The sequence below is a fragment of the Canis lupus genome, chromosome X (assembly GCF_011100685.1).
Source record: "Canis lupus familiaris isolate Mischka breed German Shepherd chromosome X, alternate assembly UU_Cfam_GSD_1.0, whole genome shotgun sequence".
Lineage (NCBI taxonomy): Eukaryota > Metazoa > Chordata > Mammalia > Carnivora > Canidae > Canis > Canis lupus.
The window spans coordinates 39,767,309-39,785,979 of NC_049260.1; the positions used below are offsets into that span (position 1 = coordinate 39,767,309).

Genomic DNA, 18,671 nt, shown 5'->3' on the forward strand with positions numbered 1-18,671 from the left:
CAAAAACACTAGTTCAAAGGAATACACACACCCTGATGTTTATAGCAGCATTATTTACAGTAGTCAAATTGTGGAAGCGACCCAAGTATCCACCAATAGATAGATGAACGGATAAAGATGATGTGTGGTATGTATGCACACACACACACACACACACACACACTGGAATGTTACTCAGCCATTTAAAAAAATGAAATCTTGCCGGGGTGCCTGGGTGGCTTGGTGGTTGAGCATCTGCCTTCGGCTCAGGTCATGATCCCAGAATCCTGGGATCGAGTCCTGCATCGGGCTTCCCACAAGGAGCCTGATTCTCCCTCTGCCTATGTCTCTGATCTCTCTGTGTGTGGCTCTCATGAATAAATAAAATCTTTAAAAAAAAAAAAAAGAATGAAATCTTGCCATTTGCAACAACATGCATGGGGCTAATGAGTATTATGTTAAGCAAAATAACAGCAAAAGACAAATACTATATGATTTCACTCATATGTGGAATTTAAGAAAGAAAAAAGAATGAGCAAAGAAAAAAAAGACAAACCAAGAAACAGACTCTTAACTACAGAGAACACACTGATGGTTATCAGAGGGGAGGCTGGGGGCGGGGGTGGGGGGGCGGGGGAAATGGGTGAAATAGGGATGATTAAGCAGTGCATTTGTTGTGATGAGCACCAGGTGATGTGAAGAATTCTTGAAGCACTATATTGTATACCTGAAACTAATATAACAGTGTATATTAACTAGAATGGAATTTAAAATAAAATTAAAATATTTTTGAAAAAGTCTGTTTCAGTTAGGGGCACCTGATTGGCTCAGCTGATAGAGCACGTGACTCTTGATCTCGGGGCTGGGAGTTCAAGTTCGGTGTTGGGGGTAGAGATTAACTAAATAAATGAACTTTTTTAAAAAGGTCACTTTTGAAAATATCTCCCCCTCTTCAGTGAAAGAAAGCAAGCCAGGTCTAGGTGAGTCAGGACTTACTAGTCACAACTAAAGAACTTCTATGTGTGCACCCTCCTCAAACACACCTACTCCCTTCATCTTCCACTCACCAAAGACAGGTCCTGAACTAATGCCATACCACGCCTGCCTTTGCACTAGGCCTCAAGGTATATTCAGATCTTCCCCCTGACCTTTTAACAACACCAAAGGTAGTCCTGGAACAAGAAACACTTTTATCTATTTCTGCTGCCCTTTTGAAAAATAGTTTTTTATGGAAATTTTTAAAGGCACGTACAAAAGTTGAGAGAACGGTATAATAAACTTTACCTACCTTACCGGCTTCAAGGATTATCTTTGCCAATCTTATTTTCCACCATTAACTTCCTGTCCTCATTCTAATAGTTAACAAAACTGGAATTAGAAGGGAAGGGCCTCACTCAGAGAGCCACCCTGTTAGAAGCAGATATAAGGTTTTAACTAAGGCCAAGTCTCTAAAAAACTGAAAAAGGTTCTTTGAGAGATTAAAACTGAGGAGAAACAAAATGAAAAGAATAGATCCTGAGTAAAAATCACTTACCATCCTTTTAAGTAGATTCCATCTCCCTCAGAAGTTAAAAAAAAAAAATCAGCAGGAAAACAGATAAAAGCAATATAATATATGTCTTTTCAGGCCAAGGGGTGTATTTCTTAAACATTGTGGGGTTTTTCTAGATTCATTATTTGACAGAAAGAAAGAATCTCAGACTCCCTGCTGAGCGAGGAACCGGAACCAGGGCTTAACATGGGGGCTCAATCCCAGGATCCAGAGATCACGACCTGAGCAGAAATCAAGAGTCAGATGCTCAACCAACTGAGCCACCCAGGTGCTCCTCAATGTTGTTTTAAATGATGAGATGGGGGGATCCTTGGGTGGCTCAGCGGTTTAGCGCCTGCCTTCGGCCCAGGGTGCAATCCTGGAGTCCCGGGATCGAGTCTCACATCGGGCTCCCTGCATGGAGCCTGCTTCTCTCTCTGCCTGTGTCTCTGCCTCTGCCTCTGCCTGCCTCTCTCTCTCTCTCTCTCATGAATAAATAAAATCTTTAAAAATAAATAAATAAAAATAAAAATAATTAAAAAATAAAAAATAAATGGTGAGATGGTTATGTATTTTTCTTGCAATTTACATTATTAGCAGGCATAAGGTTAATATTCACCAAGCCACAACAAAAGCCGTAGGTCCGTGTTCGGTGACTTTGTAAAAAGGTTATAGATAAAAATCTCTATTTTTTAAAATGGACAGTAAATGTCTATAATTGAGAAGACTGTTATATTCGTGTGTTATTTTATACCCATATACACCTCTATGTTTTGGTGGAGAGTGGTGGAAATCTTTTTTACAATATAATTTTAAGAGGATAGAGATCCTTTCTTTTTCAGGTAATGAAGCATGCTTCCTAAATAAAACTAAGGAGTAGACATTTGCTCTTCTCCTAGGACTATGATAAAAGGTTTTATTTTATAAAAGCAGCAGACTAGATTGTTCTCTTTCCTGCTCCCTCCATCTGCTCTTTTAGTTCCAGCTAAGTTCTATCCCTTCTCTCCCTCAACTGCAACTTGCTAGGTGGTCAAAAATATTTCCGATGTGCAGAATGCACCACTGGGAGGTTTATGTGACACCTCCCATCCTTCACAAACCTTCCCTTCTTAGCCTTCCAGCTTTCTTCTCCTACCTCAGTTCCATTCCGTCTAGTCATTGATTTCAGTGTTCTGACATTTAAACCAGCGGTGAGTGTTCCAAAATGTTGAAGAATGGTGGATTGCACCAGATATGATGAGTACAATACCTTTTACAGATCTCTGACCACTTGGAATGCTGAAGAAGGGAACCTGTTTGGATGGCAGATGGCAGCACGGGACCTCTAAACTGCTGAGGTCATGCAACTCAATCCCTGAGTCTCCAAGCACATGCTATATATAACATTTAAAAATAGAACTTTGGGGCACCTGGCTGGCTCAGTCAGAAGAGCACCCGACTCTTGATCTCTTGATCGGGAGAGTTTGAGCCCCAAATCAGGTATATAGAGAGAATGGAAAATAAGTAAATAAACTTTAAAAAAAAATTAATGGAACTTAAGTGTCTTCTTAACAAGAACCACATCTTAATGTCACTTGACGCTAACAAAACCAGATTCTTACAGTGCATTATATTCTGACTTTGGAGCCTACTACTTCTTTTTTTTAATAAATTAATTTTTTATTGGTGTTCAATTTACCAACATACAGAATAACACCCAGTGCTCATCCCATCAAGTGCCCCCCTCAGTGCCCGTCACCCACTCACCCCCACCCCCTGCCCACCTCCCCTTCCACCATCCCTAGTTCGTTTCCCAGACTTAGGAGTCTTTATGTTCTGTCACCCTTTCTGATATTTCCCACACATTTCTTCTCCCTTCCCTTCTATTCCCTTTCACTATTATTTATATTCCCCAAATGAATGAGAACATACACTGTTTGTCCTTCTCCGATTGACTTACTTCACTCAGCATAATATTTCTTATGCGGAGTCCTGATCTAATAAGCAATGCTAACACCCTCTAGCACTCATGACTGGTTTATGGTATGGAAGTCTCAGGGGGATATAATAGCAGCCTCTAAATACCCAGGACAAAAGAATATTTCACACTGAATGGCCACCCGCTAATTACTACCTGTATGCTGGAGAGATCAAGTGGAAGTAGAAGCCATAATTATACTATGAGAAATTTGGCCTTGAGAAAATTAAGTGTATCCTGAAAAGTAATGGACCCCAGAAATCACAAGTAAATCCTTTTGTTAGTATAGTTTCTATTCCTTGAGATGTCTAGAAATCATCTTTACATATAGCTATTTGCTAAGATGGACGAATCCAGCTAAAATGTGTTCTATACCTCGCCATGAGGAAGGGAGGACATTGGTTTTCATCTCTATTCTCTCTGTTAATTTTAAGTCATGGTTATTCAACATCAGAACTGTTGACATTTGGGGCCAGATCATTTGTTGTTTGGGGGAGGAGAAGAGGGAGGCGCGTCCTGTACATAGTAGGATGTTTAGCAGCATTCCTGGCCTCCACCACCCATTAGATTCCAATACCTTTAGATGCCAATAGCATCTCTACTCCCCCAATCACAGCTCCAAATACTACCAAATGTCTGCTGGGGGCAAAGTCATCCTCAGTTGAGAATCATGGCTTTAAGTCCCCAAACACACCCATCTGTGCAGCCTCTTCTTATCATTCCCCCACCCAAAAAAAAAGCCTAACTGGTCAACCTGTGCACAAATTTCCTTTCAAATCTATACATTTACTTCAAATACTATAAGCAGAATTGGTGACTTGCTTCCGGGAGGGTAGAGAACATGCACTCAAAAAATGTGGGTGGGTTCCCACTTTTCCTTTCTGTTAAAGAATTCATAGCTTCTCAAGCAGATACCGGTCTCTTTCAGCAATCTTATTTTGAAGGTAAATGCACACATTTTGAATATGGCAATTACATTCAAAATAATTTAACTATAAAGACTGTGATTTCTTCTATCTTTTCTCTCTGTAGGAGGAGTGCAAGTCTTTAATTTTTAGGAAGAACACCGGAACTAAATAAATATTTAGCATTTTAAAGGAAATGCTTTTTACACTTCAATGAGTTCTTGCCAGGAGGCATGGTCTTAAAAACACAGCACTTTCAACAGAGATGTCTAACAATAACAGCCTACAGTACTTACAGCCTCCCACCCATGTTTCTATGGTAATACTTGAACTCAAATGGTTTGAATTCAAACTACCTAGTAATCTGAAGAAAAGCCCTTTCCCATTCCATAAAGCATATTTTATCATTTTGGGGGGGGAAGATTAAGAATTCATACTTTTTAGTAATACATTTTTTGTTCTGAATTAAGAAATTAAAAATGTGCATGTGAGACCTTCTCAAATCTTCACCAATGGAGGATAAAAATTCGAAACGATTTTCTGAGACTTGTTCACCATTCTTAAAATCAAGAAATGCTGGGCATTGTTCAAGTAGAGGCAGAGTGTAAGCATGCTACAGAGTTGAAAACTCATCAGCAAAATATTAATCACGGCTGAAACCTAACATACATTCTCCTGTGTTCCTTGGGTACAATACATCCCAGTGATTAAAAATACATTCCATTTCCTCTAAGTGCACATTCAATCTGTCAAACTGGATGACAACAGCATAAAGCTGCTGAAATTCTGAAACCCAACCTGCTAAACATCCTGTACAGCCTTCTCCCAAGAAAAGTTACAAGAAAAGTATGTAGACTTTTCAGATATGGAAGCATTTTAAAATTCCCTCAGAAGGACGTCAAAATAACCCCCTCATAAATTGCTTAATAGGAAGAGCATTTTGAACTCTCAATCCAATTTGAAATTCCCCTACTTGCTGCAAATGGTACTCAAATGAAAATTTTCCTTATGCTCCTTGAGGATCCTCCGGGGTTTAAGATCCCTCTGGCAGATACAGGCATAAACCCTTGGAAACCGTGGGTTGGATCTTTAAAAGGTGTCAAAGGAAAAGCAGATGAAATGCTGTAATCTCCACCCACTGTCACTTAAGACATAACAGCCCACGCACTCCACACGCCCAGCCAGCATCCTGCATCCACCCTTTCTTTCAAGCCCACTGCATTAGACCATGGAAACTCAGGATGTGTGGCCACAGAGGCCCCTGCTCTGGCTCCAGCTGGCCCACCACGTGGCGTGGCCGTGACCTTAGTCACACTTCCCCCTGACATCCTGTGAGTGGGCTCAAGCTGGAGCCAGACCTTCCCACCGTGCTGTCCGCCCTGCTCCTGGAAATGACCAACCCCGGCTCCCTAAAACATTCCATTCTCCTCTCACACCAGCAGAGCTTCCTGCTCCCCACCCCTCCCAAACAACAGGTCTTTGAATATCATTCACCACCCTGGTGACACCTTTAACCATTTAGCTAAAAGGGAGGTTATTTGGATTTCTTGTGGAAGCTTTGCTCTCTCCTTCTCACTAAACTCCCTTCACTATTATCACAACAATCACTTCTCTAGGAATTAGAAGCACATGCAACCTTGGGAATCTAACACGGGACCCTGGTACAACAAAGCTGTCTCCATCTTCACTTAGTAGAGGAGGTGCCTGTTGGGACTCAGATTTATGAAAGACTTATCTTCATGGTCCTTTTCTAGTGGGACCCCAAGGATTTCAGAAACCTTTTCAGTTGGATGTATTAACCCATGCCTTTGAAAAAGAGCTTCCAGGCAAACCATGAGAGACTCCTAACTCTGGGAAACAAAATGTTGCAGAAGGGGAGGGGGGTTGGAGGGAGGGAAACTGGGTGACAGGCATTGGGGAGGACACATGATGAAATGAGCACTGGGTGTGATACTATATGTTGGCAAGGAGAATTTAAATAAAATTACAAACGGAACGAAGGGAAGGGAAGGGAAGGGAAGGGAAGGGAAGGGAAGGGAAGGGAAGGGAAGGGAAGGGAAGGGAAGGGAAGGGAAGGGAAGGGAAGGGAAGGGAAGGGAAGGGAAGGGAGGGAAGGGAAGGGAAGGGAAGGGAAGGGAAGGGAAGGGAAGGGAAGGGAAGGGAAGGAAGGGAAGGGAAGGGAAGGGAAGGGAAGGGAAGGGAAGGGAAGGGAAGGGAAGGGAAGGAAGGGAAGGAAGGGAAGGGAAGGGAAGGAAGGGAAGGAGGGGAAGGGAAAGAGGGGAACGGAAGGAAGAGAAGGGAAGGGAGGGAAGGGAAGGGAAGGGAAGGGAAGGGAAGGGAAGGGAAGGGAAGGGAAGGGAAGGGAAGGGAAGGGAAGGGAAGGGAAGGGAAGGGAAGGGAAGGGAAGGGAAGGGAAGGGAAGGGAAGGGAAGGACCTCCAGGGGCATCTGGGTGGCTCAGTCAGTTAGGTGTCTGACTTAGGCGTGTCTGACTTAGGCTCAGGTCGTGATCCTGGGGTCCTGGGATTGAGCTCCAACTCAGGTTCCCTGCTGAGCAGGGTGTTTGCCTCTCCCTCTCCCTCTCTCTCTGCCTGCCACTCCCCTGCTTGTGCTCTCTCTCTGTCAAATAAATAAATCTTGAAAAAAAAAAAGAAAAAAGAAAAAGACCTTCCACTTAAATAAATAGGTTAAGGAGAAAAACACTACCCATTTACTTTCAGTTGCAGAGTCCAGAAAGAAGCACTTTTTTGATTGTCCAGATGACCAGCAGTAGTAATCCCACCTTCCTCCTAAAAGACTCATGTGGGGTCCTAAGGATGGTTTTTCAAGCAAAGATGCAGAGCTGGGTAGATAGAGTGGAGGGACACTAAGCAGGCAGGCAATACATCTACTGCTCAGACTCCTACTATCCCTACACCTACAAAAATGGACAGAGGTTCCAGGCATACATAAAAACTGAGGGAGCACACTCCACCCTTTTTCGCTCAGCAATACAGACTGTAAAACCTGGAGAGCCTGTACAGAGCAGCTATTGGAGGATCCTCAAAAGTAAACAGCAACAGGCAGTTGAGGAAAGATGAGAATTCAAACTACCCCTGAAGTGCCAGTAAGTTTGCCCTGACTTTCTCCTTCAACGTGCCCCAAGCCTGAACCCCACACACTGTCAGCGGGCATGGACTGCTGATGGAGAACAAGCCTGGAGATGCCCTGGAGCTCTGGCTCAGGTAGCAGGAAAGCAGCCCCGATGCTCAGAGAGTGGGGGGAAGCCCCCATGGTTTTTCTTCTTCTCTGCTCTGCTCTCTCGGGCCACAATCCCCAAGTGGCAATGGCAGCCCTGCAGCAACAGAAACCTGGGAGATCAAACTCTGACGGACCAGGACCTTCCTCTGGGTTCAGCAGAGCCAGGGTTCCAAGAAGATGGGCGAAAACCATGCCATTTTTATTCTCAACCTTCCTGTCACTTGGTGCCAGGGACACGGGCCCCATTGTGCCACATGTGGCAGAGCAGAGCAATGAAATCCAAAGCTTTCCAGCTAAATGACCCAAACAGGGAAGCCCCATGGAATTGGAAAGTGCTGAAGAAATTATGGAGAGGGAGAAGCTTGGGAGAGGCATTGCATAAGTTGTTTATCAATTCACGGGCTCGGCCACAAGTGTGTGATGCGTGGATCACATCTTAAATGGCCTACCTGAGACCAAGAGAACTAGGATGGCCTATGTCCCTGATGGGTCACTGCGGGGCATGCACACCTGACACTTCCAAAGAGCACTGCCGAGGCCAGGCAAACTGAACAGACACTGGGACTGCAGCTCACAGAAGACTGGGTTAGAACTTGCTCTCTGAACATAACCAAGTCGACTGCCTGCTAAAACAAAAATATCAACATTCTCCATGGGATTTAAACAAGATCCAGAGCCGCATAACATAACATTCAAAATGTCCTGGATAATATCCAAAATTACTCAGCATGGGAAAAGACAATCAGCAGAGGCCAAGGCTGAGATGACACAGATGTTTGAACTATCTGACAAAGACTTTAAAGCAGCTATTATAGAACTGCTCCAGCAACCAATCATAGTGATCTTGAAACCGACAGAAGAGTAGAAGTCTAAGCAGAGATATAGAAGCTATAAAGAACTGCTGGAAAAGTCTAGAACTGAAAAATAACATCACTGTGGGGCGCCTGGGTGGCTCAGTTGGTGAAGCGGTTACCTTCAGCTCAAGTCATGATCTCGGGGTCCTGGGATCAAGCCCCACATCGCGCTCCCTGCTGAGAGGGGAGTCTGCTTCTCCCTCTCCCTCTTCCTTGGCTTATGTGCTCACTCACACACGCTCTCTCTCAAATAAATAAATAAAATATTTTTAAAATAAAATAAAATAACTGAAACAAAAACTTCCTGTATGGATTCAACACAGCATGGAGATAAGAGTCCAAGAACTTGAAGAGAGAGCCATAGAAATTAGCCAATCCGAACAACAAAGAGAAAAAAAGATTTAAAACAAAACAACAGAGCCTCAGGGGTTCACAGGACAGTTACAGAAGGTCTGCCATTTGTATCACAGAAGTCCCAAAAACAGAGGAGAAAGTGCATTGCAGAAATAAAATTTAACAAACTAGTGGCTGGAGACTTGCTAAAATATCCCAAGGGACATAAATCTACAAATTCAAAAAGCAGAACGAACCTCACCTAGGATAAACCCAAAGAAAAATGTGCTGAAAACCAGACACAAAACTATCTTGAAAGGAGTGAGAGAAAACATATTACCTCTAAGCACAAAAACTCAAATGGCTATGGATTCCTTACTGGAAACCATGGAAGAGAGAAAGATGTGGCCCAATATATCTTATGCACTTCAGCGAAGAACTGCCAACATAGAATTCTATATCCAGCAAATAGATCTTTCAGGAATGAGGGCAAAAGACAGATATTCTCCGATGAAGGAAAACTAAGATCACTTACATGCAACTGACTTCCTCTAAGATAAAAGCTAAAGAAAGCTCTTTAGACAAAAGGGAAATGATACCACAAGGAAACACGGAACATCAGGAATTAAGAAAGAGCAGCAGAAATGGTAAACATCTGGGTTTAAAAAAAAAAAACCACTCTACTTCTCCTCTTGAGCTCTTTGTTGTAAGCATAAATTGTAACATTGTCTATGGGGTTTTCAGTGCATGCCATTGTAACCATAAGATAAATTTAACAAGAGAAGAGTGGTAAGGTCTCCACAGTCCCCTTAAACCAGTAAAGTAGGTATACATTGTAATCCTCAGAGCAGGCACACATACACAAAAAAAGATATAAGGAGACATACAAGAGATGAATTAAAATAAAACACTAGGAAATATTCAAATAACTCAAAAGGCAGAACACATAAAACAGGAATGAAAATCAATAGTCAAATGGCAGGATGAATCCAAGCGTGTCAACAATTACAGTCAATTAAAATGGTCTAAACAGTAAATTAAAGGACATGGAAAAAAAAAGGACATGGGTTGTGAAAATGAATTTAAAAAATCAGAACCAACTACATTTTATGAAAAACTCACTTGAAATATATTATTAGTATTAAGTTAAAAGTAAAAGGAGGGGAAAGGTATAACAAGCAAACAACCTTTCAAAAGAATACTGGAGTTGTGGGGTACCTGGCTGGTTCAGTGGGTGGGACAAGCAACTCTTGATCTTGGGGTTATGGGTTTGAGCCTCAGGCTGGGTGTAGAGATTACATAAAAAAATAAAAATTATAAACAAAGACAACTGCATTACCAGGGACAAAGAAAGATGTTACAGAATGACAAAAGGGTCAGTTTGACAAGACAGGACAATCCTAAGTACATTTGTACCCACATACAAACCCTCAAAATAAAGGAAGCAAAAACTGACGGAATTCAAAGGAGAAATAAATCTGATGTCACAGTTGAAAGCTTTGGCATTCCACTCTCAATAATATATAGAAATAATAAACAGAAAATACCACCAACCAATTGAAGGGAGTATTTACAAAACAGTAACATAAACAGAATACGTATTCTTTCAAAGTACTTGTAAAACACTCATCAAGACTGACTGTACCCTGAAGTATAAAACTTAAATTCAAAAGAACTGGAAGACATACAAAGTATGTCTTCTGATCATAATGAAGTTAAACTAGAAATCAAAACAAAAGAGAATGAAGACCGAAACAAAACACAGAGAAAAGGGAAATTTCTAAATACAATATACTTCTAAACAGCATATGGCTAAAAAAACCAGTCTCAAGTGAAAAAAATTTTTTTGTATTGAACAAGATAAAAATACAACATCAAATGTGTGGGATGCAGTTAAAATGGTGCTTCTAGGGAAATTTATATTCAATATTTATACCAGAAAAAAAAGAAGTGTCTCTAATCGATAATCTAAGTTTCCATCTGTACAAACTAGAAAATAAGGAGTAAAATACATCCAAAGCAAAGAGGTAGGGGAATATTAAGGATAAGGGCAGAAATAAATGAAATTGAAAGCTAAAAAACAATAGAAAAAAAATTAACAAAAACCAAAGCCGGTTCTCTGACACTATCAAAATTGTTAAGCATATAGCAAGACTGACAAAGGAAAACCTTATTTCTTACCCAATTAAAGAGGGGGTTTCACTACAGATGCCACCGATATTTAAAAGAATAAGGGAATATAACAAACAACTCTACACGCATAAATTTGACAATTAATACTGCTTATATCCTTTGAAGAATTTGTTTATGTTTATGAGGATATTGGTCTGTGGGTTTCTCACTGCTGTTTTGCTTTTTACCATCCTTAGTATCAGTGATTTTGACCTTGTGAAATAAACTGGCAAGTTTACCCTCTTTTGTAAAATAGATGGTCTAAAACTGGTGTTACTTTCTTCCTTAAATGCTTGTTAGAATTTATTTTCAAAACCATCTGGGACTGCAAATTTCTTCTTCAGAGGGTTTTTAACCATGAATTCAGTTTTATTAATGATTATAAGACTACCAAGGTTATAGATATCAACTCAGGTGAGTTTGGATAGGTTGTAATTTTTTCAGGATTGGTCTAAGAAGTTCTTGTTGGATTCCTATCTGACTTCTCCTAGATTAGAAAAGAGACAATTTGATCCAAGATCTTTTGGACTGTCACAGAGAGTTTTCCAATCTTGTTAGTAATTGGATAGTGGTGGGGGAGAGGGGGAAGGTGGAAGTTACAGGGAGGCTCAGGGGGTAAAGTGCAGATTCCTTGTTTCTGAGACTGGCCTGGCCAGTATAGTTAATGCAGCCACCCAAATGTCTGTTACCTGGTCAGACCAGAATGTTTTTCTATGACGTGAGCTGGGAACCACAGGGGTGGAGGTGGCACTGGGGCTTGCAGGTTGGTATGGGGGGTAGGGTCAGGTCTAAGTGTAAAGCTGGCCAAGGAAGGCCAGAGTCTCCACACCCTCACCATCAGAGCCAACTACCCTCCAAACCACCTTCTGAGATACTTCTATCTTACACACAGCATGTACCCAAGGCACAGGTCAAGTGCCAACATGGCTTCTACCCCACCTATAATGAACAGCCTTTTTAATTCTTTTATTATCGGGAAGAGAATTCAACTGCTACAGAAAAAGTCTGGAAAACACACTGCCCTCAGATGTCCCAAAGGAGGTGACTCGGGTTCTGGCACAGGCTTCTCAAGAAGGCAGTGGGCCAGCCATTCCCAGCCCAAGGCAGAGCACTTCAATAGAATCAGCCAGGGTATGGAAATAAAGTCGTGGCATTCAAAAGACTGGCTGTAATTCTTCCTCCATTTAGTCAGACACAAACTGAAACTCGTAAAGCTGAACGCCACCTCATGAATCTCCCTGCCCATGGCCTGCCTTCTTTCACAAGATGAGGAGACTGTTCTAGACACGGGAAGTGACTGGCTCAAGGTCATATACTTGCAGAGGTCAGAATGGGACTGCAGCCCAAGTGGCGGGGTCCCAGGTCAGTGCTATTTACACCTATATGTAAAAATAAGTGTTGACTGGACAGCTACTATGTATGTGAGGCAACATGATGAAAGTTCCTGTCATCATAGAACATCACCTTCAGTAGGGAATACAGACATTAAATGATTACACAGATGAATAGAAACGAGTGTGAAGGTTGAGAGAAATGTAGGCAGAGGAAGTACATTGCCTTCAAAAGGCTTAAGACACAACCCACCACCACCAGCACTAGAATTAGTCACATGGTCCCAGAGGAAAAATTTCACCTTGGTAAACTGAGGAATGATTCCATGTGATTGTTTGGTGATTAAATAAAACTTCCTGTTGGCAAAGTCTACAACCTAAAAGTGCTTTAGTCCTGTATCTAAAGCACAATCTCAGATGGATACATGGAGGAGAGCTCCAAGTTAGTAGTTGAACAAGGAGCTAAGACAAAAAGATGGACAATGAAAGAAGTAATGATTCTAGCTCTGGGCAATTTTGTAGGACCAAGACAAAGGAGCCACTTTGTGGTGACTCAAGCCAAGCATTAGCCAGATACCTGCAGGGGAAATAGCCCTGTGGCCACAAAGGCCCTGAAACTGGCTCCAGCAACCAGCATGACATACTCCAGGGAGCAAGAGCTCCTTGCTGGGTAAACCAGGTAGTTCCTCAGAGCAGGGAATGAATCTAGGATTCTGTGTTTCCACACCTTGACAGTGAAGAAAGGACATACAAAAATATACACAGAGCTTCTAGCTTATCTCAGAACTTGATAAATATTAACAAATTTAATGGGAAAGTTCTATAAATATTCGATCTAGTTATTCTTTTGGGAGAGATTTCCCCTACAATGGGCACTCTCATAATGGAAGCACTTAAAAGTTTTCTAATTTCCTCCCTATACTTTAAAGGCATAAATACAATCATAGAACCAGAGACCTGTAGCTTTACAGTAAGATGGTAAAACCCCATTTGGGAGAGCTTGATGAAACAGATTCAAGTCTATACCCCATGATCTGGTAATTCTATCATAATAGGAGGTCAGGCTCTTTTCACCACAGCAATCAATTAAGAACAAAAAAAAAATAGGCATGTATTTCTATAGGAAGCATAGAGTGTTCTGGAATAAAAAAACCAAGTCAAGTCCCCTATGAGGCACCTGTGATAATTACGAGAAGAGATGTTCCTAGAAGTTTCTAAACCACGTTGCAACATAGGGCAAACTGACCAAAACAGTTTGGAACAGAAAAATAGGAGTAATGTCAGAGACTGTCACCACAGTGGGTAGGGTTCCAACCACACCAGTACTAAACAGGAGTCTGAGCACCTGCCTGGGCTCTCTGCTTGTCAATTCCAAACCTCTGAGGGTGGTTATTTTGGTCAAAGGTATAGAATGGAAGGTTTTAAAATGTATTTGGTTTAAAATGCACATATATACCAGCCAACTGTGAAGGTGCAGAAAAAATTTATCATCATCACACCAGGCTAGACCAGTCTCAAGCAGTAGCTATCTTAAAGGCTTAATGGAATCTCCCTCCTTAAAAATTATTAGTCACAGAATGATTTAGTTTGCATTTACCCCAGACCTTCAGGAGCTAGCTAAGTAACCTCAAGAAATACCCAATTGGCTCAGCAATTCTGTGAGTCGCACAGATAAAGTTTCTAGTTTTTTCTCAGGACTAGGTAAGAATAATACTTTTTTAAAAAAGATTTTATTTATTTATTCATGAGAGACACACACACACACACAGAGAGAGAGAGAGAGAGAGAAGCAGAGCCACAGGCAGAAGGAGAAACAGGCTCCATGCAAGGAGCCCAACGTGGGACTCGATCCCGGGTCTCCAGGATCAGGCCCTGGGCTGAAGGCAGCACTAAACCGCTGAGCCACCCGGGCTGCCCAATAATACTTACTTTTATATACATTCCCTGTGGTATCCGGAGCACCTAGTATAGAGTCTGACATATAGTGCAACTTCAAAAAAACTGCTTTTTTGAACAAATACACAATTTAATTATCAGACAAAAATTCTGCAAAACCAAAAGTATATACCTTGAAAGATCATGATCTTGTTATTCATACTGATATCCAAGTAAGAAAGGGAGTATCAGGGCAGCCCCGGTGGCCCAGTGGTTTACCACTGCCTTCAGCCCGGGATGTGATCCTGGGGACCCAGGATCGAGTCCCACGTCAGGCTCCCTGCATGGAGCCTGCTTCTCCCTCTGCCTGTCTCTCTCTCTCTCTCTCTCTCTCTCTCTATCTATCTCTCATGAATAAATAAATAAAAATCTTAAAAAAAAAGATATAAAAAAACTTCTTAAAAAAAAAAAAGAAAGAAAGGGAGTAACAAACCAAACATCTATTTTGTATTTTTGTCATAGGATGGTTCGGTAAAAACAGACAAGCAAAACTAACCAATCCCCTCTATGGTTTACTAACTCTGATCATATGACTTGAATGCCTCTCTTAAATATCTATGACCTCATATCTAACATACGGCCAATAATCTCTTCCTTACACTGTTGCAGTAAGGATGTAAGTGTGGCCATACTGTTTTTAGAGCCTGGCACACTTAGGTGTTCAACAAACGAAGACCCATGAGAAAATAGGAGAAAAAAGCTCTCCTTTGACCTCAAACAAGGATTCCAACCAGAAATTTTTATTATTCATGTCACTTTCTGAGCTTCATTCCATAGAAAGGGGTCCTTCACTCATTACAGCAAGTATTTCTCCCCCCTGGTGGTAGATCAGAACCCCAGGGGAGCTTTCCAGGCAGGTGACAACTCACTGTGACTCTCCAGTGGTGGATGGGAAAGGGGGATTGAGCTGCCTGGTGAGGTCCTCTACCTGGACCTGAGCCCCTGGGCCCTCCGGGAGCCAAAGTACATGGGGACAGAGGGACACCAAAAAGGAAGCAGTCAGGACACAGGAACATGATGCTTCAAAGGCAGATGGAAGGGAGGTATAGCACAGCAAACACCAAGGAAGGATGGCCGGCCTCGATTCGGAGCACACGATCTTTTCCTCAGAAGCATCTTTTTTAAGTAATCTCTACACCCAGCGTGAGGCTTGAACTCACAACCCTGAGATCAAGAGTCACATGCTCCTCTCACTGAGCCAGCCAGGCACCCCAAGAAGTATCCTTAATTTAACCAGTAAATGAAAGGCCGTTTGGAAATAGCTTCTACAAGCTGTGATTTAACAGAGACTTCGAATGAATATACATCTAAGCTTTCCCAAAAAAACCGATCTGAAACTGGCTGGTTAATCTGGCCTAAACCATAACATATGGATAGATCTAAATATTACCCAAAAGTCTCCATTTCAAAAGCAACATATGTATTTCTTCAATGTAAGTTTAACCTATCTTTAAAAAAATCGTAAGTGATGTAATCAGAATGGCAATACTCACCAAGCTGAGCAAAAGTATTTCTCTTGAAGAGGGTGCCAATCAACTAGAGGCTGCTCTCATATTACTTCAAGATGAGCTGTATGCTACTTCTTTGTATAACTTCAAGAATGTCACAACCTTTCAGGACTCAGTTTCTCCCTCTGTTAAAAAAAAAAAAAAGAAGGGAGGAATGGATCTAGAACACTATGCTTCCCTTCTGAAAACAGCAATCTTTGTTACTTCTCCCTATGCCAGGTATTTAATTACCAAATATGCCTATCTTTTACTATGTGGTTCCTGAGAAGGGGAAGATGGACCAGGATTTAAAAAATTGACACCAATGAGTAAATGCAGGCTTCAAAGAAAACTTCCTAGACACCTTGCTCAACTCAAAACAGGACAGACCACATCCCTCGCTCCCTTTCCTTATAATCAAATTTCTAGAACTCCATTCCCCAGATGCTACAAACCTCTCTCACATTAACCAAGACTGATCTTAAAGTACAACATCCTCTTACAGGCTGGGAACTCTTTTACAAAGGATGGAGTTGTTATAAATGTGTAAGATGAGCACAGTATCAAGTCAATAAATAGCTCACCCAAAACCCAGGGCCCCATGCTAATCTCAACACCCTTGTTTAGCCCACAGCTAAGAGTGCAAGGAGTGGACAAAAGAAAATCCAAGGTTTAAAAGAGTACTCTGATTTAGTATTGATGATGAAAGAACAAGCGTGTACTTTTGTGACACATACAAATTACAATCAAGTTAACCTACCAGCAAAGGCCTCATTCTCTAAGACTGTCAATAATAATGAAGGGAAGGTCATGAAAACAGCAGAGCCAAACCCAGCCTATTTTAAAAGCATGCAGGATTTAAAGTACATAAAGAAAAATGTATTTTTTTCATAATTCCAATAGAGGAAAACCTTAGCACTCATTAAACACTGTACAAGACTCTTCCATAGGCCTTCAATTTAAGAATATTACATGCTCTGGGAACCCAATATAGCTATAGAATACCCAAAATTTATGAAGTACTAAGAACTGTACAAAGTACGAAACAGAAACTACTCACTCACAGAACATAAGGACTCAAACACATAACATTGAACAACCCAGGGGACAATTTAACATCCTGGTCATTCATTTTAAACAGCCTTGTTCTTATACCCACTTGAAGTGTTCTCAATTTGCAGTGATAAAAGTCCGTTTTTAAAAATCGAGTAACTGGGGCACCTGGGTGGCTCAGTGGTTGAGTGTCTGCCTTTGGCTAAGGCCTTGGTCCCGGAGTCCTAGGATCAAGTCTCGCATCAGGCTCCCCATAGGGAGCCTGCTTCTCCCTCTCTCTATGTCTCTGCCTCTGTGTCTCTCATAAATAAATAAATGAATAAATGAATGAATGAATGAATGAATAATAAATAAATAAATCTTAAAAAGCAGTAACTACTACTGTAGTCAAAAGTTAACATAAAGGAACCTACGTTGAGAGTCAGTAGAAGAAAATTCATTCAGAATAAGTGGGTTTACACTAACTACTGTACAAAGGGACACTCGATCTCTCGATATTTCTAAGGGGAGCATGAACTCCTCTTTTGTCACTCCAACTACCTTCCTTGGACCTTCACGCTATGCATATAATGTCTGACTTCCACCATTTTAAAGAAGTTCTCGGGATCCCTGGGTGGCGCAGCGGTTTAGCGCCTGCCTTTGGCCCAGGGCGCGATCCTGGAGACCCGGGATCGAATCCCACGTCAGGCTCCCGTGCATGGAGCCTGCTTCTCCCTCTGCCTGTGTCTTTGCCTCTCTCTCTCTCTCTGACTATCATAAATAAATGAAAAAAATTAAAAAAATAAAAAAATAAAGAAGTTCTCCTTAAAAAGCACAAAGAGGGGCACCTGGGTGGCTCAGTTGGTTAAGTGTCTGACTCTTGATTTCACCCCAGACGCTGATCTCAGGGTCATGAGTTCAAGCCCCATATTGGACTCCACACTGGGTGTGGAGCATACTTTAAAAAAAAAAAAAAAGAACAAAGAAATGTTTGCTTATTAACAACTGCAAGAAGAAGCAATATAATTTTTCCCACTTACTGTAAGAGATAAAATACAGAAATGGAACAAAAATGTTATTTAAGAATGTCTTATGACAGAGTGCCTGGTTGGCTCAGTTGGTAGTACATGTGACCCTTGATCTTGGGATCATTAGTTCAAGCCCCACATTGGGCATAGAGCTTACTTAAAATAATAAAAAATGTGTCCGTATTAAGAAAAATACTTAATGGTTAATTGTCAAAATAAAACATGGAGGCACATGAAAAATAATCACTACCTTGCTAAACATTAGCACAGAATTTTTTTTTAAAGATTTGTTTACTCATGAAACACAGAGAAAGAAACAGGCTACCTGCGGGGAACCTGATGCAGGACTCCATCCCAGGCCTCTGAGATCACGCCCTGAGCCAAAGTACGATGCTCAACCACTGAGCCACCCAGGTGCCCCCCAAATTATTTGAATGTAAAAATTATTTAAGGTTCCACCTAGAATAAACATATAGACATACAAATTTCTAGAATCATACAGCCAAATAGGGAAGTTCTTGATCTCTCCCACATCCTTCGGAATGTGTATATGCAGCTCTCAAGTTCAGTTCACAAGACATATACAATCTATTTAGTACATGGCTGTAAACGGCTTCATTTGGAAAAGCCTCCTTTCATTCCCAGGCCTCACAAATGCTTGCTTCCTGTGTTCCAGAGGAAATCATATTTATAATTAGCAGTTTTTATAAAATTCACTTTGCGTGTTTCTTATGTGATTAGAAACTGGCAGGGCTGGCCCCAGTGTGAGTAGCAAGTGAGTGGCAGCAAAATTCTCACTTTGCTCAAATGTTCACAAACCTAAAATGGTTAAGTCCTTGGCCTTCAGTTATTAATTCCTTGAGGCTCTGGTTAAGTTTCAACTACTTT

At 41.4% G+C, this 18,671-nt stretch overlaps 1 long non-coding RNA gene across 4 annotated transcripts in view; it reads right to left on the reverse strand.

Moving 5' to 3' along the window:
- LOC111094885 overlaps positions 1–18,671 on the reverse strand; it is a 124,035-nt gene that overhangs the window by 55,512 nt on the left and 49,852 nt on the right. For all 4 annotated transcript variants that reach the window (XR_005386261.1, XR_005386264.1, XR_005386263.1 and 1 more), the window contains one exon: positions 15,730–15,869. This is a non-coding gene — a long non-coding RNA (uncharacterized LOC111094885). The remainder of the gene's footprint in view (positions 1–15,729; positions 15,870–18,671) is intronic.